This window comes from Psammomys obesus, unplaced genomic scaffold (assembly GCF_907164565.1).
Source record: "Psammomys obesus unplaced genomic scaffold, mPsaObe1.curated_primary_1811, whole genome shotgun sequence".
NCBI classification, from domain to species: domain Eukaryota; kingdom Metazoa; phylum Chordata; class Mammalia; order Rodentia; family Muridae; genus Psammomys; species Psammomys obesus.
Window position 1 is genome coordinate 15879800 of NW_026596091.1, and position 23242 is coordinate 15903041.

The window sequence follows — 23242 nt, forward strand, 5'->3', positions numbered from 1 at the left end:
TTTCTTTCTTTCTTTCTTTCTTTCTTTCTTTCTTTCTTTCTTTCTTTTTCTTTCTCTTTCTCTCTCTCTCTCTCTCTCTCTCTTTCTCTCTGTCTCTTTCTTTCTTCTACAAAGCAGAGGGCTTCTCTGGAATGTACTTTCAGACCTCAGTGGTTTTGCTGCCATTGTTCCTGTTTTTTTAAAAGTTACTGCTGCAGATTTTCCTAAGTTGCACTGAGCTTTACTTGTATTTGTACATAGAGCCACGGGCTGGTGATCAATTAGGCTATCAGCTCAGTCACATAATCTTGGGCTTTTCTCCTGCCTCCTTTCTTGATACATATTTTAATTCATACAGCCATAGATTCAAATTGCATAGTTCCCCGAGAGAGGTGGTGCTGTCTGGTGAAGATATTTGTCTTGAAATGAGGGAGAGCTGTTGACACGGTTCTTTGGCCACGTTCCTACAGTATATTTACTTGCAGCTGTTCGTCTCATAAAGTGTATACCCCCAAAGTTGAAGAAATTTAGATGGGTTTTAGGGTTCTTGAAAAAATGTTTACTTAACTGAAAACTGCAAAAATATACAGGAAGCGGGAGGTCATCATTGAAAGTCACAGATAATACTGGAATTGTCAGCTTTCGAATTAACATGACAGCTACAGAAGTGGGATGTTGTGGGTATGTGTACTTGGAGTTCAGAACCATCAGGGTAGGTTTTTTTTCCTTTGATTTGTTATTCCTATGTAAGTAATACCACTTTAAGAAAAAATTATGAGCAGGGTGTAGTGATGCACCCTTATGATCCGAGCACTTGGGAAGGCAGAGGTAAGCAGATCTCTGTGAGTTTGAGGCCCGCCTGGTCTATAAAGGAGTCCAGGTCAGACAGAGAGACACAGACACAGAGAAGGCCAGCCTGGTCTACATAGCAAGTTGCAGGCCATCAGGACCACACCAAAACCCTCTCTCAACAGTCTTGAAGACTTCCCTTAGTGAACTGATTACTTCCTGGAATGGGGAAAAATGAGAACAGCACAGGGCTGGAGGAAAGGTTTAGGGCTATTGGGTATTTTCTGGGCTAGCCTGGGGCTGTTGTTCATCTAACTTCCTGAACCATGTAAAACAAAATAGAAAACCAGGAAATTGGCAGAAAGGTACTTTAATAAGCCAGAAGTCCTAGTGTAAACTCCAGAAGCCTCTCTTTAGTTAAGGTGTTTACTTGGTATATTTACTCACACTTTAGATTCATCCCTGTAAAATTTTCACAACCAGTTTCCTAAAATATTGCAAATGGCAGAGCAAATTTGAAGAATAAAATTGTATGGAGGCGAGCACAAGGATCATGGTTTTAAAAATCCAAAGTTCATGTCTTGCTGGTAGAAGATGACATTTTTTAATTGATCAGATTTTTATCGTTGTGGACAGTTGGTTGAAAAACATTTGCTCTTTGCTTTTCTCCATATCTGGAATTAACATAGTTTAAGACCCTGAAACCCCTTCATGAAACCTAGCCCTCTCAAAGATTAGGTATCTCAGGAATTAGTGGTCATCTATTTGTACCCTGCTGTGTGGTCCCAGTGCTACTGGCACAGTCATCACCACAATCAGACTGTGAGACCTTGTTGATTCCAGATGTGCACAACAGCTGGTCACTGTTCCTTGCCTTTATATGTCACACTCCTCTTCACTAAATCCCTCCTATTACAAAACACTTCTGTTCAAGGCCCATTTTTAAAGGCCAGACTTTGATGAGCACTCCTCCAGCTTCTCTGAACAGAAGCTGCCCTGTGTTTGTGTTGCAGTTGCTTTGTATTGTTAATTTCCTTGACCCTGAAATACCAGGTTGGAAATAAAGGATGAGTTTATTAACAATTGTAGGGGAGTGAAAAGTATTCACATAGATAAACCTGTACTGACTGCTGGAGACAGATCTTTTTTTCAAGAACTGTATGTAGTAGAATTTGTTTTTCAACTAAAAACATAAAAATTGTAATTATTACCAGGATATTATCTTTTTCTTTTTTAATATAGAGAAATCCAAGTTCAAACGTTTTTCAGTTTCAAGTCAACTAAATATGCTGATCTTGGATTCAGAATGGCATCACAGCAGCATGTTACTTTTTATAAATTGTGTTCTGTGGTCTTACTTTCTTACAACCTTTACAGTGGGCACAGAACCTTGCAGCTTAGCAAAATGTCTAGATCTGTTTGAATTTCGTATTCATTGTTTATTTAAATTTAATTTAATTAAGTGTTTGAGAGAGCTCCTGTGCATGTACACATGTGGAGAGATCAGTGGATAGCATTTTCTGGGAGTTGGTTCTTAACTTTCTCCACGTATTGAGACACTGTCTCTTAGGGTAGCCCAGGCAAGTTGGCCTGAGAGCATGTTCTCCTGTCCTCGCCTCTCCCGTTGTCTCAGGAAGTCTAGGGTTATGGATGTACCACAGCGTCTGCTTTTTACATGGGTTCCGGGGCTTACTACAGGTTGTCAGGCTGGAGCAGCAAGCACTTTTACCCATTGAGTTCATCTCCTTAGCCCCAAATTTCTCATTTTATAATTTTGGTTTTCTTATTTTTATTTCTGTTGTTAATGTAATAATGATCCAGTGTGCTAATGTATAATAAGGAAACACTGCCCTTCCTTAATTTGAAAATCCTTTTCTGAGAATAAGGCCAGTCCCTTTCCCTATAATTGCTTGCCTGATGTGTGACAGGCAATCTATGTAAAGTAGATTTTTGGTTTCAGTGTTTCTTAATTACAGATTTCTGAAAGATGATTTAAGCAGAAATGAGGGATTCAAATTCCCATGGACTCAACAATGACAAAAGGCTAGAATTTCTTATTTGGGAAGCTAACAGTGCTGAGAAGCTGAAAGAATGACTATTTGAGCCAGGAAAATGGCTCTCTCCTTTCTCTCTCTCTCTCTCTCTCTCTCTCTCTCTCTCTCTCTCACACACACACACACACACACACACACACACACGCACACACAGAAAGAGAATGAATGGAGGTCAGGTGTCTTCCTGTATGACTCTGCATTTATTTTTTAAGTCAGGGTCTCTCACTTAACCTCTTACTAACTACTACTGCCTGGCTAGCCAGCCCCAAAGTTCTGCCTGCCTCTTCAATGATGGAATTTTACCCGCCACACCTGGATTTTCAGGTGTGTCCTAAGGATCCAAACTCAGATCCTCATGCTTGCATAACAAACACTTTACTTGTCAACCATCTCGCTAGTCCTGAGTATTTCTAAAATATCATTTGTTGTCTTAGATTTTTCTGTTTGCAGGTCTGTTGCCTTTGGATAGAGTGGGAGTTCTTTAGGAGTTAGTTGGTGATGCCGTAAACCCTAGGCTTAGCAGAGTTCCTGGGATATTGCTGGTCTGAAGATGAATAGTACCTGCTGCCTTCATTGTGCTTGGCTTTTTAAAATTGTTCAGAGTAATTTGTGATATGTTCGCAAAAGATTTCTATGCAAATTATTTAGTTTCTATCTTTGTAAGTTTTCATTTATGCTGTATTAGGGTTTTGTTGCTGTGAAGAGACCGTGACCTTGGCAACTCTTATAAAGGAAAGCATTTAATTGGGCCTAGCTTACAGTTTCAGAGGTTTAGTCTATTTTTGTCATGACAGGGAGCAGAGTGACCTAGAGGCAGAAATGTTGCTTGAGAGGTAGCAAAGAGTTCTACATCTGGACTGGTAGGCAGCAAAAGGAGTGAATGAGGCACTGAGCCTGGCTTGAGTATCTGAGATCTCAAAGCCCTCCCGGCAGTGACACACTTACTCCAATAAAGCCATGCCTACTCCAGGGAGGCCACAAAGAGTGTCACTCCCCGTGGGCCTCTGGGGGCCATTTTCATTCAGACCACCATATGCCACATACCTCATGGCTCAAGTTTTTTCTAATAAGTGCTCTAGACATGGCTTTAGCTATGGATTTTGCCCTTTGCCTTGAGTTTAAGAGAATGAGTTTGGCTCATTGGCTTTAGTTTTTATAGTTTTTCTTATATAGTTTTTTTTTTTGTTTTGTTTTGTTTTTTTTTTGTTTTTTTTTTTAGATTCTAGTTTCTTCTTGCATAGTCAGATATAATGTGAGAAGTATGTTATAGCAACACCTGGTGTGCCTTGATCTCTATGGTAGCATTCCTGATAAGGTAATAATTTCTTTCTCTTTAGATGAAAATATAAACAAGTTTACCTGCTCAAGTAGCCAGAGGCCTGAAAGGCCTATGGGCCAATTCTCTAGTTCTGGGCAGCTGCTTCTTCCATTGCCCATAATTGTGTCTTTCCCATGTTATGACATAGATAGATAGATAGATAGATAGATAGATAGATAGATAGATAGATAGATAGATAGATTGATTCTATATCTATATATATAGATTTTTTTTTTCTTTTCTTGAATTTAAAATTTTCTTGGATCATTCTTGAAGTGCTTGCCTGTTCATCCAATTATTGCTGCAAAAAAGGTTTGGGATGTTATGCTCTTAATTGATTTTATTGACTAAATGTTGGTTTTAAAAGGACCTGTTTAAATCTATTTCTGTTTAGATTGTGCCACTCATTTAAAGTAGCAAACAACCAGTGGATATTTGATACTGCCCTAATCCATTTTTCTTTCTTTGAGATAGGGTCTCATGCAGCTGGACCTCCTGCCTCCACCGTCCAAGTGCTGGGCTTTCAGGTGTGTGCTGCCACATTTGGTGGTATTATGCTGGTCTTAAAAGGAGAGTTCATACTGTCAGAAATATGGATGGGGATGAGGGAGAAGTAGTAATTAATGAACTGGAATTTTTTTATTATTCCAAGAGAAAGGGAAAGCATAGTGAAAACTAACAAGTGGTAAATAATAGATGCTAAAATGTGCTTAAAGTTTAAAAACAATGTGCTTAAAGTTTAAATTTGGGCTCAGGAGTTTTCTGATTTGGTTCACTTCGGAAATTTTGTGTTATAAAACTTGCCTCTGGCTGTTTTTGTGATAGAACTTGGCCAATATCCTAAGAAAAGGGTGAGCCACAACTTTGCCACTGTCCTTATAAACAGATGAGCCACTAATCTTATTAATAAGACTTATTTACAAAATGACTTCAAGTATATCTTTTTAAAACAAAATGAAGATTCGCTGTCTTAGAGACAGTTTCTTTAAAAAGCACCAAGAGTAGAAGTTGCAGGTGAGTCAAGCAATGAGATGGCTAAAGATAATTATTTCTTGGTAACAAGCAGTCATTTACTAACCTGTAAATATTCTGGTATAATTAAAATCATAGGATTTTTGTAATTTCTTTATAGGCTCCTTACATAGTAGTAAGTAATGACATCTATTTAAAAAATCTAGACATTTTATCATATACCTAGTGAAGTCTTACTGTGAAGAATCCAAGTTTCCATAAAGTAAAAATTGGAACTTTTATACATTCCATATTTAAACTAGAGAAAAGTAAAACAGTCAGTATGATTTTATCAAAATAAGAGCATTTCAGGTTTGTCATAGGAATCAGTATGATTCAGAAGCGCCATCACACCCATGTATAGTGATCTAAAACCATTTGATGTTTAGAAAACAAGTCATGGTGGTACACACCTGTGGTTCCATCATTTGGGAGGTAGAGGCAGGAGGATCATCCTTGGACACCTGAGATCTTGTCTCAGGGTAAATAAAGAACAAAGTAATAGAAGCAAAACATTGTATTTGCGTGATCCACTGTGTGTGCAGAAAAGGTAAAGCATGGATGTGGGGATAAAAAGAACTATTTCCCAAACTGACTTGGTATTTGAAAAACAAAAATAAACAAGTATAAATGCTAATACAGCAAATGAGTGGATAGAGTATGGATGAAGCAGCCATACTGAGCTTGGAGAGAATGTGAGTTGGGCATTTGATGCTTTTACACTTATTCTCAGAAGCATAATGGTTATTAGGTAGGGCCAAGAACATGGGCCAGATGGGCGGTCTATTATCTTACAATTCATTTCCAGTGTTTATGAGTGTATTGAGCTGTGAGTCTAAACTAAGGTGGATGCTCAGCTCCTGGAAGACACAATTTCCTTCAAAATCAAAGAAAAAGAAATTACGCTTGATGTTTAATCTACTTTTAAAGTTGTTTCCTTGGAAACTGGGCTTTTTAATCATAGAAGACAGGACCAGTTTGCCAATGAGTATTTTTATGTGTTCCAAATATTGCATGGGATGTATGTGGACTAAAAGTTATTTGTTGATTATCTGAAGTTTAAATTTAATAGGAAGTCCTATACTTGGTTTAATAGCCCTTTTAGGACTTGTCAAGACAGACCATAATGGAGTGAATTTTTGGTCTGCATTGGTAAATAGGAGCCTGAAATATAAACTGTATGTAAGGTTTTTCTTTTGGTTTTTCAAGACCTGGTTTCTTTGTGTAGCCTTGACTGTTCTGGACTCTCTTTGTAGACCAGGCTGGCCTCAAACTCACAAAAATCCACCTGCCTCTGTCTCCCGAGTGTGTGCCATCATGCCCAGTTCTGTTTGTAAGTCTTAAGGAATGTACCAGTGTAAGGATGGGTGTTGGTGTTGCACAACTTTAATCCCAGCACTTGGGAGGCAAAAGCAGGTAGATCTACAGAGTGATTTCCAGGACAGCCAGGACTACATAGAGAAACCCTGTCATGAAAAAAAAAACAAAAAACCCCAGCAACAACAACAAAATACCAGTATTCCAAACCAATTTTAAAGGCCACCTGTTTTTATTAATTAGAACCAACAAGGGGTTCTTATATTTAGGAACTAAATTCAATACAGTGAACCAGGGTTCTGAGCCATTAACATAAACTCAATAATGCATGTATGCTCATTCATGAATGTATGGTCAGTAATGAATGTTACCCTTTGGGAGGGGGACATTTTCATATACATTTTTTGGTAGAGGAAAGCATATAAGAAGTGTTACGTAGGCCACTGTCTCCTAAATGAGGCATAGATATTTTTGCCCTTGGAGACATGGATTTAAAGCATTCTGGTCTCAGGAGAAAGCTAGAAAAGCTCTGAGAACCTGGTCCAACCATCTGCTCTATAGGTGACACCGAGTGGTATGCCACTTTGCCCAGGGTTATACAGATGGGTGAAAACTCAGATCTCAATCTTAAACATTCATGTAGTTGTATTCTACTTATTTGAGTGGTAGCTTTATGTTGCCACAACTAATCTTCGGGTAGTGTGTTGGACACTAGGAAAGACAGTGGCTAAAGCAGCTTTGTCCTGTATGTATGGAACTAGATTGTCTCTATTAATCATAAATAGTTGGTAGCTAAATATGGACAAGATGGCACAAAGTGATTTAAAGTGTATACTCTAAAGCCACAATTCTCACTTTTGATTCTTGGAGCTTATTCCCCTATTCTATACTTAAAATAGTTGCACAAAAATTTCACCTGAGTCTCAAGATATTTTGTAACTTAATTGTGCACCTTATAGTTTTTAACTGCACCTTTATTTGTAGTTAACTTAGTGACTCTCAGGAGGGATTTTTAATATTGATAAGACCCCCCATTGATTATATAACAAAAATTGTTATCAGACCAGGAACAAACAAAAACCTGACCTTAACTAAATGCCTCATCTTTTTCTGCCAGCAACCTTGATAGAGAGTTTCTAAATTATAAGAAAACACATGGAGGCCCTGGATTGATTATCAGAATAGTCCTGATTTTCCTTTTACATGTGGCAGTGTTCTAAATGTGTTCTTGGATTTTTTTTTTTTTTTTGTAACTGTTTGACTTAGCATAGAATAAATCAAGAAGAAAGACAATACCACAATTATTGCATGAATCTGCCTTTCTTATTTTGGCAGTCTAATGAATTCTTAGCAGTGGTTCCAAATAGAGAAAGTATGTCTCGTTTGTGCTAAATGAAAATGCAAATGGTAGTGTAACTTGTGAGACCTGGTTATGGAATTTCTGTGTAAGTAACATTTGTTTGAATCCCATGTTGAACTTCAATTACTTTCAAAATATTAATGTTTTTCTCTCTTAGCAAATTAAATGGAACAACAACAACAAAATAATGTTGTCTTCTTGTTTTTTTTTTTTTAATTTGGGTGCCCCAGTTTTGTGATTCTTGTTATCAATTTTTCATTCTAACACTCTCCCAACTGAGCTTTTTCAGCTTACCAATATCAATTCTTTATCAGCTGGTGTTCATTAAGAAAAAGAATGGGTTCTATGAAGATGGTCAGTAGTTAAAATGCTTGCTGTGCTAACTGTGGTTAGGATGCTCAGAAACTTCTGTAAATGCCAAGTGGACAGGGTTGCCACCTGTAATTGTAGCCTCAGAAGGGAGAGACAGGATACCCACAGCAAGCTGGCCAATAGATACTAGCTATAACATGAGCTCTGGTTTTAATTGAAAAATTCTGTCTCAGTAAATAAGGTGGACAAAAGACAGAGGATGACTTTAAACATCAACTTGAGGCTTCTGCATGCACTCACACACATGGGCACCTGTGCACACATGGATGTATACACACTTGTACAAAAATGTATGTACACCACCACAACAACAAAAAATGAGTTAAAGGTAACGCTAAGCCAAATTACCACTTAAGATTACTTGAAATGAGATGTTAAGTAATTTTAAGACACTTATGCTGTGAAGGTGGCTGTGTGCATACATGTGGCTGCTGCCAGTCCTGATGCCCTGAGTTCCATCCCCACGACCCACATAGCAAAAGGACAGAACCAGATTCTGCAAGTTGTCTTCTGACCTCCACAAACTGACTATGGCATGCATGCTCCTCCATTGCAAGTACCTGAAAAAAGTGAAATATAATAAAATTTAAAATAACTTATTTATATGCGTGATTACCTCTTTAAGTTTCGTTTTCTAATTAAATATTCAATCTAAATTCTAATTAAAGTTTTATATCATTTTAAAAGAGCAGTTTGCATTGCTGTCTATGAGAAAATAATTTTGTTGGTATTTGAATTAGAAAGGGACTGGGTGATTAGCACGTTCATTTCTTTAACCTTACTGCATAATAAATTAAAAGATCCTAGGATCATTTTAAATCATTTGTATTTCTGGAAAATGCAAATATCCTCTAAGTGATAGGATATTAAATTAATTTAGTAGAGGTTCATCCACTGTCTTTGCCTGGTAAGTGTAGCTCTCACCCTCATCAAAGAAGCCGCTCTTTCAATAGAAGGAGACCATCACAGAAAACCATAACTGGTCAAAACACATAGAACAACTCATTGTGGAGTGCCCAGACCCTATAGATATATTTACAATATAACTACCGCACCTAAAACTCGAGGGACATTGCAAAGGAGACAAAAGCATTGTAAGAACTAGAGGATCAGAAAGTCTGTTGGGAGAGTGTATCTCCTAAAAATGGCAGAGAAGCTCCATTTGCAGTACTGCAACAGTATGGGTGCCTATACAAGACCCAAACAATAACACCAGTAGACACACAAGCACGGAAGGGGGGAAGTCTCAAGGAGTCCACTCATAGAAAGAACTATAGACAGCTTAGGACTGCTAAGAGTGGAAGAATTACTATTCTGGAAGATACCCCATACACACGCACACACATATAAATTGGTTTATCCAGTTTCAAGTTATCAGCTCTGAAATTATGTACTCATAAGCAATGCTAATGAGACCAGGCAGGTTTCTCTCTCTCTGTCTCTTTCTCCCTCTCCCTGTCTCCCTTTCCCTCTCTCTCTCTTCCCCCCTCTCTCCTTCTTCCTCCTTCCCTCTCTCTCTCTCTCACTCACTCACTCTCTCTGTGTCTTTGTGTATAACAGTAATCAAAGAAAAAGAAGCCATGAGTTTCAAAGGGAGAAACAGAGGGAATGGGAGGAATTGGACACAGAGGAGAGATTGGAGGGAAAAGGAGGAAAGGGAAAATGACTTAATTGTATTTCATCAACATTTAAATTTTTATAATTTAAATAATTTGGTAGGGGCAGGATTACAATTTTTCTAAATAACTTTTATTTTTCTGTATGTATACTTGGCTACTGTAGAAGTACTGACTGGACTCCTAATGTAAATTTAGGTGTATACATACATACAGCACATACATGAACTATGAAGCCCTTCCCAGATCATATAGTTTCATGTTGAGATTGTATATAATTGTGCCATGTGTTGATAGAGAATAGTGAATACACAGAAGCCCCTGCCAAAAATAGTGTTAAACCTGTTAGTTTATATTTGGTTTGTAGGCTTCATTGTAGGCATTCATAATTTTATCAGTATTTCTTAATAAAGGGTGTACTTAGCATGGTGTTATTTTCCTATAACTTGTAGGAAATTTGGAAGGTTTGACCGTTTGTTCCATTGTACTACACAGAAGAGGAAATAACATGTATAGTTTTAAAGTTCTAACCATAATGTATAATAAAAGTATAGTCATGAACATAATTGAACAAACATACTTGTATGTCTGTTGTAGGAGACAGATGGTTGAGAAGAGGTCTATGGTCTTTAAGAGGAATGAATCAAAGATGAATTGTATCTCAGAGGTCCCAGGTTTGGTGCAGCATTGTATGGGATTTGTCTTCTCAAGGAGATCAGGAACAGAATAATCCTTTGCCATCTAAACACTGTAAAAATTGATTTGATGAACAGACACTGCAGATAGTTTCAGAAATAATTCTGACAATGACTGTTGCTGCCTTCAGTCCATACAGCAAGAGACAGAGATTTATTATTATTATTATTATTATTATTATCATTATTATTATTATTATTTTAAGTAAAAGGGGAATGTGTTAGTCTGCCGGTGCTGCAGTAAGAAAACAACACAGACTTGTGTTTTTCCTAGCAGTGGCTGCACTCTTGGAGTAGAGCCCCACCCTGTTACCTCATCTAATATTTCATTACTTTTTTGAAGATGTAGTCACCAGAAAAGTCCTACTGGAATATAAGGCTTCCACATAGGGGCTTTGGGGTCAACATAATACACTTTATAACTGAGAAAGAAAGGAAAGCCACACTCTGCCAGGTTTGGCAAACCTTCAGAGCTCCTGACTTTGTCTCATGTTTTCAGGTCTGTCAGGCTCCAAGATGGTGCTGATGTTGTTACTCTGGGGACCATACTTGGAGGATTGCTTTTAGATTGTAGGGGTGGGATGGGGGTGTTACTCTTGAGAGGTGAGAGAGGGATATGGTCAGAAATAGATTACAGTGGGATGTTCAGGAGACTTTCTTGGTTCAGCTTACCAAGTCACATTTAGTCCCAATTTAGTGACATTAAAAGAGATTTGATTGGAAGCCCAGTCACTTATATTGTCTGGAAAATAAGTCCTAACTTTATTAACAATCTTATTTCCTCTGATATTCAGAACTTTGGTCAACTTTTGTGTCCTCTCAGTAAAATGGTCTCTGCCTCTGCTGCTTCAGATCTTATTCTCCTGTCCCAGTTTAATGCATGCTTCTGTAGATCCGGCTTCTCTCAGTGTATAGGCACATTCAGGATTCCCAGTCCTTTCCTTTTCTGTTCTGTCAAATGCTTTTTTTTTTTTTTTTTTAAAGTACCCTTTCTACTGTCTTATTCTTTCTGTTCTCTCTCCCTGTAATAAACAAACTTGCATAAGCTATCTTACTTCGTGTACTCTTTCACAAAGGCTGGCTGGCACTTTTCCTTTTACTTGATATGTTTTAGAAACCATTGTATTGGTTGGTTGACGACCTCCTTCCATCACAGGTGTGTCGTGTTCTGATCTGTGTGCCATTTTCTTTTTAAGCCATCCTCTGTTTAGAGCGTGAGGAGGCTCCTAGTATTGTGAAGTTTAAGTGATACTTCAGGGAATAACTTGAGTTTATGCACTTCATATTACTAAGGTATATCTTCAGAGTAAATTTCTAAAACTGAAATTGCTTGGGTAAAAATATTGTGTTCTCTTGCTATTGTCAAACCCCATACCAGTTGTAACTGAGTTGAAGTTCATTATTGTGTAAGTCCCTGATGGAACTTACGTATGCAACAGTCCCAAGTCTTCATACAGTTTTAACTTTTTTCACGGCTAGATATGTAGTTGTGTGTGAGCATGTGTTTGGCAAGTGCTTAAAATGTGGGAGAACTTGGGTTCAATCCCGAGCACCACAGGTAATCTTTTTCTGATGACTTTCCTTTTGGTGGAGTTGGCTCTGGTTTTATTAACTTTTTCACTAATGCTATTGTCTTTGTTGCCTTAAAAGTCTAATTTTCTTTTAAAATAATTTTCTGTTTTTGCTCGTGACCTGAAGATTTTTCTTGTTTGTCTATAAACTCTAGTAGTTGGTTAGTACATGTCTTGAAGTAGATTGCTTTGGGTCAGGTTGGTTCCCAGGTGTGCTGCGGTCCTTTCCAGTATGGCTGCTTTAACTGTTGTCCTCCTTTTTTTTTTTAGGGATTTCTTTAATAATAGTTCAAATGCTAGTTTTATTCCATTATTTTCTTAAAGAGCTTCAGTTACACAGTATTGAGTTTTTCCCATGTCTTAAATTTCAGCCACTGCTTTTGTCAGGATCTTTTCTCTCCTATTTCTTATTTTTTATTCTACTTTACTTTTTTCACTCTTGTTAGATTTTCAGATGTGTTCCACATTGGGCCTTCGGAATTTATTCTGAGTTTCTGAAAAAGTAAATAAATAAAGCTTCTTCATCGGGATTATTCAACTGCTTCTGGATGTTTGAGTGAGTGAGTGAGTGAGTGTGTGTGTGTGTGTGTGTGTGACTATTGTTATTCAGCATGAAGGACTTTGTTTCACAGCTTTCTCATACTCCATAATATCTGTGTGGCTAAGTTTTTTGATAGGAAGAGTTCTTACCAGCTTAAATCTGAGTGACATTTTCTGTTTTCATCTAGTTCTTTTGGGTAAAATGGGATTGATTTCCACCCCTCCCCCCCCAGATTCCCACCGTGTCCTGCTGGGCTTCTCCCAGCATACATAGGTCCCTATTTGCTGACTACATGGCTGGCATACCCTGACATCTGCCCTGAAGTTTCCAGTCCCGGGGCAGTGGACTGTGTTCATGATTTAAGGATGCCTTGTTAAAAAAGTGAAGTCTTTTAAAAGTGGATAATGGTGGCAGTGAAGAGAAGTATGGAGGAATTTGTGTCCTCAGTGTATGTCTTGGTTTGTACAGCATCCTTAATTTCCTCTTTGCTGCTGCTTCAGAAGCACTGTTTCTGTGGGTGGGCCATTTTCCTTGTTGTTGCCTTGCAAACTCCTGTGTAATTGGGTGTTACCATGACCATCCATATTTGAATATTCATCATTCTGGCATTTGGTATTCGATTTTTTTTTCTCTGTGAGTGACTTCATCTGGTGTGTCTGTATCATTTGTTCTCTTCCTTTTCACAAGATTTCTTGAGCTTCTTTTCTCCTGTGGTAGGTACCCACAGACTCATATGGGAGTGGGAGGCTCTGTGATTGATTGGTGCCCACAGACTCATGAAGAAGGGGTGCTGGATTGTGGTGTTTACCATGCACAGTCATTCAAAGCCTGTAGTATTCTCTTTGTAATACTGGAGGCCATATGTGGCTTTGTTGTACTTCTTGTGTTTGTAAGCTTTTAGAGGAGATTGGTAGCCTCCTGGCTCAGAAATTGTAAAGGAACCTTTCAAAAATTAAGGTTTTCAGATGCTAATCCAGGACACTTACTCCCCTGGTGTAAGGTTCAGTTTGTAAGTCTTTGCTTTGCATATGCGTATTTATGCATGTGGATATAGACATTCTTTCAATGACATGATACAGAGCTAGTTTGCAGAACTGCTTACTTTAGGCCAGAGATAAGCAGACTTTTCTGTAAAAGGTCATTTGTCGAACTTTTAGAAATTTGGAAACCAGGTAATCTTTGTGGAATGTTCTTTCCTCTCTGTCCTTTTTCTTCCTTTCCCCTCCTTTCAAAATTAAAAAACAATTAACAAAAAGGAAAAGGAAAAAACATTGTGATCTGTGCCAACTTCTGCCATATTAAATTTTCAAAAGTTTTGTTTATTTAGTTTATTTGGCTTGATGTTATGTATACTTCTGATGATTTAAAATAATGTTTTTAGTAGCTTTAGACCTGCTCTGGCTATAAACCAATAAGAACAAGCCAGAACACAAATGTCAATGCAGGTGTTACTGGTTAGTTGCTTATGCATCCAAGGAACTGTCTAGGACTCCTAGAAAACCGCTTATTTTACAAATGCTACTGCACTTAAATGGATGCCTTGAGTAGTGACCAGTACAGTGATGAGCATCTGTTGTCCTTGCAAACACAGAAGTGACAGTTTCTTAAAGAATATGTTATGAAGATCCCTGAAGCTTTTCTTTTCTTTTTTTTTAATACTGCATACCAAAATAACTTTGACTTTTGTGTGGCTGAAATTAAGCTTTTCTAACAGTGTACAGGTTCCATTGCTTCTTCGAGCAACTCTTGTGTTAGTAAAATAGACTCCTAGTTTCCAAGGCCAAAGGGCATGGGCCTGTCTAAATGTTCAACCAAATTGACTGAATGTATTAGAAAAAGAGGTCTTGCGGTGTGCTGGCCAGGGGTGGTACAGGTGGTATAGCACTTCCTTAGGGTTATAGCATTTAAGAGACTATTTGAGAGAGTAAACAACATGAATAACAATAGAGATAGGAACAAATAACGTTCATTTAACAGATTCTCATTAAATGGTTCACCCACAAATTCTTTTTATACCCACTAGAAGAAAGCATGAAATGGAGGTCAAATGGTCACTCTTCAATATAATTTAAGCCTTCTGAATTTCATGAAGAGGTTTTTTTTTCATTGTGGAATCACTATGGTTTGAAGGTGTTTTGTTTGTCATCCATACCCACCCCTCTTGTGATAGTCACCTCTATTTTTGGTCACTAGTAATCCTATTTTTCATGATTCACTCATGTGGTCAGTATTTGAAAGTCTTTTATACAGACTGGCTTGCACAGGGAATAGGAAGGCAGTGTATTAGGGTTAGTAATGCTGATGGCTAATGCAGTATCTTGGTAACTCTTGCCGTTGTCTTAGAAATGTTACACGTTTCCAGACAGGAAAAATGATCACCTGCTAAGAATGCTTACTACTGAATCATTGGGACCAGAGTACATATCACAGAATCCACCCAAGCCAGTTGTCCTGCAGAATACCTGTAACTCCAGTTCCAAGAGATTGGACACTGTTCTGTAACTCCAGCTTTAAGGGAACGGACACCCTATTCTGGTCTCTATTCTCATACACACCTGCTCATACACATGCACATAACAAGAATAAATCAAGTTTTAAAGGTAAATTTTCAATTCTATGGAACACTTCCACTCTCCCTTATCTTCACGAAGCCATAGTAATCTTACAGCATGAATTGAAATGTGCATTGTAGAACAGCAGTCAAACTCCTTTTTGTGTTCTGAGAACTCTTCAATATCTGGGCCTTTCTAACTCACAAACTAATTGGCAACCTGGTTTTGCTTTATCGTTAGTAAGTTGACCATTCTATATTTCTGGACATTATAGCCCTGTTCTTACCTTTGGGACCCTGTTATTTTTTTCTTCTAAGAATGCATTACACTCATGTCTTCTTAAAGCTGCTTCCTTATTTTAAGTAAAAAAGACTCCTCATTGAGAGCCCGTGGCATTCTACCCTTCATATAACTATTTGTATTCCTTGAAATCATATTGGGGAGATAGACAGATTAATAGAATTTTAAGGTTTCTTTAAGCCAGGGACATAACCACCATGTTCACCCCTCTGTATTTTTTTAGCTTTGGTTATCCCATTTCCTATGGATAAAATTTGAACAATAATAAAGTTCCCCCCATTTATCTCCATGGAAGTTAATGGGCAGTTGGTCTCAGCCTAGAAGTGTATGTGGTGATATCTGTTAATGTTCTTTGTCATTGATTCGTAGACTTGAGGAACAAAGACTTCTTTAAAAAAATTTTAGCCTTATGGTGAACACATAGTATTGTATCAATAGCTATTGTAACCAGGAAGATTGTAGTCAGTTACCTTAAGAGCAACAGATGTTCAGTTCTGTAATTTAGAGAACTGTATATACCTGTGCTTGAGATTGAATGACAAGAAATTTAAAAGTGTTCTTTATTTTTAAGCAGGATGCTTTAATGTGTGGTTCCCTCTACTGCCCCCCCCCCCCACACACACACCCTAAGATCCTCTCAGTTTTAGTTTCTCTTAGAATGATTTTCCCTCCCCCAGGTTGCCTTAAACATTGACCCACGCAGAAAAGGAGCTTGTTTTTGGTGCTTTCAAGTGTTGTACTCAACCTCCAAAGTTGGCCAGGTTTTCCTGGTATCAGAGATACCTTCAGAGTGCCTTTCAATTTGTGTCTTTGCTGCTATCCATACTTAATGTAGATTATTACAGTTAAGCTTACGTTTGCATTGGTAGTGATCTAAGACCTCTTCGTTTTGTTTTGATGCCTCCATTTTATATTTATATATGCTGACCTTCTAAGGAGTCTAAATGGACAGATTAATATTTTAAATGTTCATCCTGCTCCATATTTTGTCATAGTCCTTGAACATATAATATGCCATCTGGTATATGAACTCCTTGCATTATTAAAGAATGTCTTATTTGTTTTTATATTAAAGAGGATATCTATTTGTATATATGTAGATAGATAGATAGATAGATAGATAGATAGATAGATAGATAGATAGATATCTTACCAATGGTAAAATTCTGAATAGACACACCTGACATTTTGATACTACAGGGAAGTAATAAATACTAATTTGAGGTTTGGATCCAGGAGATAGCAATCGTAAAAGAGTTGAAGGAATTGGTCCATGCATTTAGGGGAGAAACTTTACTACAGTATTCTTTTGAATATAGAGAATGCCAAGGTGATACATTGTTTCTGTAGCATTTTCAGTCTTAAAATGAGTAAAGCGTAAGTTTCATTGTTAGTTTGGTCTCCTGTTCATCCATTTAAAGTGTAGTGGATCAGAGATTGCAATTGGAGAAACAAGAGGAGAATATTTTCAAGACAAATTAATCTCAGTTGGAGACTATTCCTTAAAATATTCATTAATGTGCTGGAAAGATTTGGGGAAGGTATAATCACTGCCTCCCACTTCCCCACACACAATTGAAATTAAACTCCTGTGGATAAATCACTCAAAACAGCTGGGCTCTGCACAGGAGTGCCTCAGAAGCTAGGCCCAAGACCCGTGTAAATGCAAGGTGTTTAGTGTCACACAGAGTCTGTATTCAGTATCATTTGGCAGTGATTAAGAAAGCTTCTCTCTGCCCTCACATACTTTCTTGGAAATACTGGATATGTAAGGCCATTAATATTTTAAAATTCTGAAATATCTTTCAGAGTAGCATTATGATTTGGGAGAGGTCTTCTTGTTGTTGTTCTTCTCCTTCTTCGAATGACTTTTGAATTTTAAAAATCCATATGGATAGTAGTTCTGCAGAATTTTATTCTATGCAGAGTGATTTGCCTCTGTGTGTGCACGGAGGCCATGGTGGTGCTACCTCTCTTTGATGTCTTGTAAATAATAACAGTTTTAAATGTTGCTTTATAAATCATGGAATTGGGAAATAGAATTGTTTCAAAAATGGCAATTTAGAAGGGTGATTATGTTGTATGAATGTAGAAATCTGGAAGTATTATTTTGTTTGAATGTGGCAACAGCTGTCAAATGAATGAGTTGTTTCTATTTGTGGTTGTATACCTTTAGTTAAGTAGGTGATAGTTTCACTCAGGGGAGAGTACCTTACACAAGCTTTGCTGTGACTTTATCCTGTAATGCCAACAATATGTACATAGTTATCCATGATCAAATCACTCATATGGTGTCGTATCTTTTTTGTTTGTTTGTTAAGACCTTATCTAGAAGGCTTTTGATTTTTAGTGAGTGCTGCAAGTATTTGCAGTTGTAGTTTCACTGCCACACACAACTTAAGAGCCTATCACCAGGAGCTCTGCGACCATGGCTTATGAAAGCTTGCGTTGGTTTCTTTTGTAATACGTTATGTGGTTCTGTCCATCTAAGATTAACTACAGCAATACAGTATTGAGAATGCACTGAAAACCTTTGCTTTTAAGTGCATTCTTGGTATGATTGGGGGAGACTAGATGTTCTCTTGTCACCACACCTCAGCCCCCACCACCTAATGATTCAAATATGTAAAATGTAAAACAAAATCTAAGCTGGCTGGTTTTGCGTTTTAGATAGCAAATTGCCCCTTCATGATGAAGGAATATTTGATATGTAACAGCACTCACCTTTGAGATTATTAAAAAGACATTCTTCTGCTTAAATATATTTATATATGAATTATTCTGTAAAACCACCACCACCACCAAAAAACAAGGTTTCATCTCAACCACACAGCCTTGAACTTACTTACTATTTTTCCCATGAATGTAGGGCAGTCCTTTCTCAGCCTTAGCCTCCTGCGTGCTTGCAAATGAGCCAACATATTTTTCAGCATTGTTTCCAAAATTTTTTGGGCCCTTCATTTTTGGAAATAACACCACCCAAAATTTAAGCCTGCCTTATCATTACTTTTAGATAAAGCATTATCCTTTCTCATACTGAAATTACCATGGTGACAAGAGCAGTAGAAAGGCCTCTTTTCCAACCTGTTTATTGTAGTGTTTGAAGCATGTGAAATATTTTGATAGACTTGAGTTGCAGAGGCCACTTTTCCAGAATGTAGTTATAAGAACGCCATTGCTTCAGCTCTAAATTATGTAATAGCCATATACTACAAAGGTTGCAAATTCTATATTTGTGTATTTTTTTTCCAGCTCTGTGGTTCTGTTGATTTATTTGGCAAACGTGTGCCATACCAGCTCTCCAGGGATAAAAGGTGGGCTTCTTAGGTTTACCACTAATAAAGCAGTAGCAGAAATGCTCTCAGAGTTTAGAATCACAATTTTAAAAGAACAAGTAATAGTGCTTGTTGAGAATAAGTCCTTCAGAATAGGTGAGTTAGCCTTGCATAGATGTTTTGATACCGAAGGCAAAAATTGCTATTTATATAATGATTCCCTTCATACTGTTACATACATGTTTTATGAAAAGCATGAACGTAGGCTTATGCTAGAACAAACTGATGTTTCCTAATTCATTTTTAATGAATGATTCTGTTCTTGGATTGTAAACTTAATAGTACTTTTACCCTCTGCCTCTTCTTGTTTCTAAAATGTAATATGACGCCTTTTACCTAATGAGCTTCCGTATAAATATTGATGATAACAAAAGGTCCTGAATTCTAAAATGGAGGATGTTTCAAGATTACAACTTTAAGAATTTCAGTATTTGCTTTTTAATAAATATTATTCCTTTCTCTATGTACCTAGAGTTTCTGTAATACCTGTAAGAGCTTTGCAGATTTGGGGTTATTACAGCATGAGACCACTTTTTAAGTGCTCAGATATCTGGTTCAGGTAAGTGTGCTTTCTGTAATGGCATTTCCAGTAATGTAGGACAGTATTTCACATTTAATGGTATGCTATTTTTATTTTAGTGAGTTGCTATCTTTTCACGTAGATGGTCATTTGAGAGAGGTCAAGTGTCCTGACCCTTGTAAACACATGAGAAGATCTTAGAATTGTGGAGCTATACAACACACAGGACCCCTGTGTAAATCCCAGCTATTCCCCTTATTACCTGTGTGACCTTGGGAGAATTAATTAGCCTACCTCTCTGTAGTTTCCACAAAACAGAGCTGATTGGTGCTGATTGATTTCTCCATTATGTGGAATGCCTGGGTCCAAAACTCTTTCAGTTTTGGGAGGTTTTTTGTTTTTTGTTTGTTTGTTTTTTTAATACTTTGCAACATTTATGTAGACTACTGACAAAACATCCATAACTTGAAATCATAAATGCTCCAGAAGCCAACGTGATCCTCAAAATGTTCAGACTTAAGAACATTTCAGATCTTTGCATTATATGTTAATCCTGAGGTACCAACCTTGTAAGGCTGAATTAAACACCATGTGAATGTTAGCTATTGTTAAGTGTCATTATTATAATCATTTTTCTACAATAAACTGAGAGGCTTTCCTTCCCTCAGTAAGCCAAACGAATATTAATATGAGGTATGTTTGCTATTGCAAGAACAATTCTTAAAGAAATTTTCTTCTAATTTTGCGTCGTGGTCACAGCTTACCTGTTATCCCTATCTTCATTCAAATTCCTAACTTTTCTTGCCAAAAGACTAAACAGAAAGCTGGAATCACCATCTCCACCACCCACCTTTTCCTTTTCAATTTTATGGAACTGTAAATAACCATGGAGAAAGAATGGTAGGAAATCATCCAGCATCAGGACATGCAGCTATTCTGTGCTGAGACAGGAGAATCATGGGTTCTAGGCTAGCCTGTGCTCCTTAGTGAAATCCTTTCTCAAAGCAAACAGTACAGTTATTTACAGTACCTGCAAGCAGGAGGTGGATGTATACTTTTGTGTATGTTGTGGGGTGGCTTCTGTCTTCCTCTCTGCCTGCAATACCTGAGACTGAAGAGACAGCATTTAAATATTTGTGCGCTTCTCCTGTTAATAAATGTTCATGGGTTAAAACTAAATGGACATGATGGTCTTGAGAAATTTATAGACTACTTGAAAGATGTACTGTATGGTAATAATGTATTTGGAAAACAGCATTAAATATTTGATTAAATAAGAAACTAGCTGTTAAGTTGTTACCGTCTCTATATCTTCATATTATATTTTGTCCACATTTCTTACTTATTTTATTTAAAAGCCTTTATTTTATTTAAAAGTCTTAGCTAATATCTACAACATCAGTGCTACCTCTTTCAAGGTAATAGAAATCCTTATGTTCCAGTTTCCAAATGTATCACAGATAAAAATGTGACACTAGGTTCTAATCCTTATGGCAGCCCTGAAATCTTGATAGCAGTATTTGTATTTTATTTTTAATGTACTGGACCTATAACTCTTACATAGGACATAATCTGAAATTTCAGTACTTTAAGAGCATGAATGTGATAAAGTAGAGAAAGGAGAATTTGGTGGGCTGGGGAAATGGCTCAGCAAGTTCAGATCCTGAGAGCCTAAAGACTTGGTAGGGTGGCACATATCTAGTCCCAGTGCTGGGAGGCAGTCAGGCAGAGGTCTGTGGTTTGTTGGCCAGGCAGTCTCTAGCCAGTTGAAGGTTTAGTGAGATACTCTGACTCAAAAATAGGTGAGAGTTACAGAGTAGTGGTTCTCAACCTTCCCAGTGCTGCGACCCTTTAATACAGTTCCTCATTTGTGGTAACCCTAAACCATAAACCATATCTCATTGCTACTTCATAATAAATTTTGCTACTGTTATGGTTTGTAATGCAAATATCTGATGTGTATAATATCTGATGTGTGATCCTCCACCCAAAAGGGTCTTGATCCACAAATGGAGAACCACTGTTACAGAGAGGCTGACTGGATATTGGGTAGATAGAACAGGAGATCATGGTTGATTTTTGCCAGTAGGTGGTAGGTACCTGGACTAAAATAAGAAAGACTGGAGCAGTATTTCTAACAGAGTCTGTAAAACAGAGGCACCAGGGGAGGGAGGGAGGGGAAAGAAGGAAAGCGAGGGAGAGGAGGAGGAAAAAGAAGCAGCAGCAACAGCTCAGGAAATGGAACATGTACCATTTCCCTCTTAGAGCCACATGTGTGCAAGGTTGTGAAAAAGCTTTAAAAAACATGTTTAATTGGGCTGGTAGAAACTACCTCTGTGAGTGTACTGTGAAGTAGGACCTCAGTTTGGAAGTCTGGTATAGAGGAACTTGAGTATCAGTTATTGGAATGAATTTTAGGCTTAAGAGTTTGAAATTTTAGAGTCAAGCAAGTGAAAGCAAGAGATAGAACTTGTAAAGGAAAACAGCAGTGTGCAAATGCAATCTGAACAGCACTGTTAAATTGTGTGTTGGCCTTCAGGTATGTACCGGTCTTTAAAACCTGCATGTACAGAAATACATAAGACTATATTCCTCAGTGCCATGTAAAATAGGGTAGGAACCTAAAGTCATAATTGAGTGCCAAAGAGATTAAGGACATCCCCCTGAGGGGGGAACAGTCTTGCCAGGCCACAGAGGAAGACAAGGCAGCCAGTCCTGATGAGACCTGATAGACTAGGGACAGATGGAGAGGAGGACCGCCCCTTTCAGTGGAATGAGGGAAGGGTATGGGAGGGGCTAAGGGAGGGGGCTACAGCTGGGATACAAAGTGAATAAATTGTAATTAATAAAAGATAAATTAATTAAAAAAGATTGAGTAGCAAACCTTTGACTTGGCCGAGGTGGATGTAGAGGTAGTGGTTGGGAGAGACAGAAACTGGATAGGAAAGCCAGTCAGACACAGAGAAGGAATGCCAGCAATATAAAAACTAGGAATTGTACACAGAATGTGAATGAGGTAGACAGCCAGCTATATTGTAGCTAAGGAGGAGTGAAAGATATTTGGCTTATTTGCATACACATGAGAAAAATGAGGCCAGGAGAGACAGTGGTCTGCCAAAAGATTAAGGGCCAGAATAGCCTAGTCAGAAATCTTGTTCCTTTGATGTTCCTTTTTGTACTCACAATTTGAAGGAGATAGCAGATGACAGTATGAAAGTGTCTCATCTAGGGAAGGAGAGGACGGCTGTCCTTGAGAGGATTTCACAGGATGGCAATTATTATATCCTTTAGTAGCTTTACGTCGTGATGAGTCAGACTTGCAGACAGTGAAGCTCAGTGTAACTACATTTAGGTGTTTCACTCAAGCTTGTACTAACAACATTGGCAAAACTGATATAAAAATCAGAATACCGTTTTACTGATTTATGTTTTTTAAATTCCATTTGTCTGTGTGTCTGTGGTATATGAGTGTTCCTGTACACGTTTTTGACTGTATATGTGTATGGCATGGTTGTGTGGGTATGGTATGGTATGGTATGGTATGGTATGGTATGGTATGGTATGGTATGGTATGGTATGGTATGGTGTCTATATCTTTCTCTAAGCTCTCCACTCATTTTTGAGACAGGGTCGCTCAATGAACCAAGAGCTCACTATGCCCTCGATACTACCTGGCCAGCAAGCCTCTGAGACCCTCCCTGTCCTGTCCTCCAGTAGTGAGCAGCTTGAAAGGGGTGGTTTAGAGATGGTGCCCCCACCCCTGGCTTTCACATGGTGCTTAGTATCCTGAATGTCTGAACTCAGCTACTCCTGATTTCATAGTAAGCAGCTACCCACTGTGCCATCTGTCAATCCCACCTGAGAGTCTTTCTTTCTTTCTTTCTTTCTTTCTTTCTTTCTTTCTTTCTTTCT

At 37.9% G+C, this 23242-nt stretch overlaps 1 protein-coding gene across 5 annotated transcripts in view; it reads left to right on the plus strand.

Moving 5' to 3' along the window:
- Positions 1-23242, plus strand: part of Atp2b1 (ATPase plasma membrane Ca2+ transporting 1) — a 113529-nt gene that overhangs the window by 14712 nt on the left and 75575 nt on the right. The window contains exon 2 of one of the 5 annotated variants that reach the window (XM_055627999.1): positions 4615-4667. The exons of the other annotated variants lie outside the window; for them this stretch is intronic. The gene's annotated coding sequence lies outside the window, so the exon portion shown is untranslated. The remainder of the gene's footprint in view (positions 1-4614; positions 4668-23242) is intronic. 5 annotated transcript variants of the gene reach the window in all.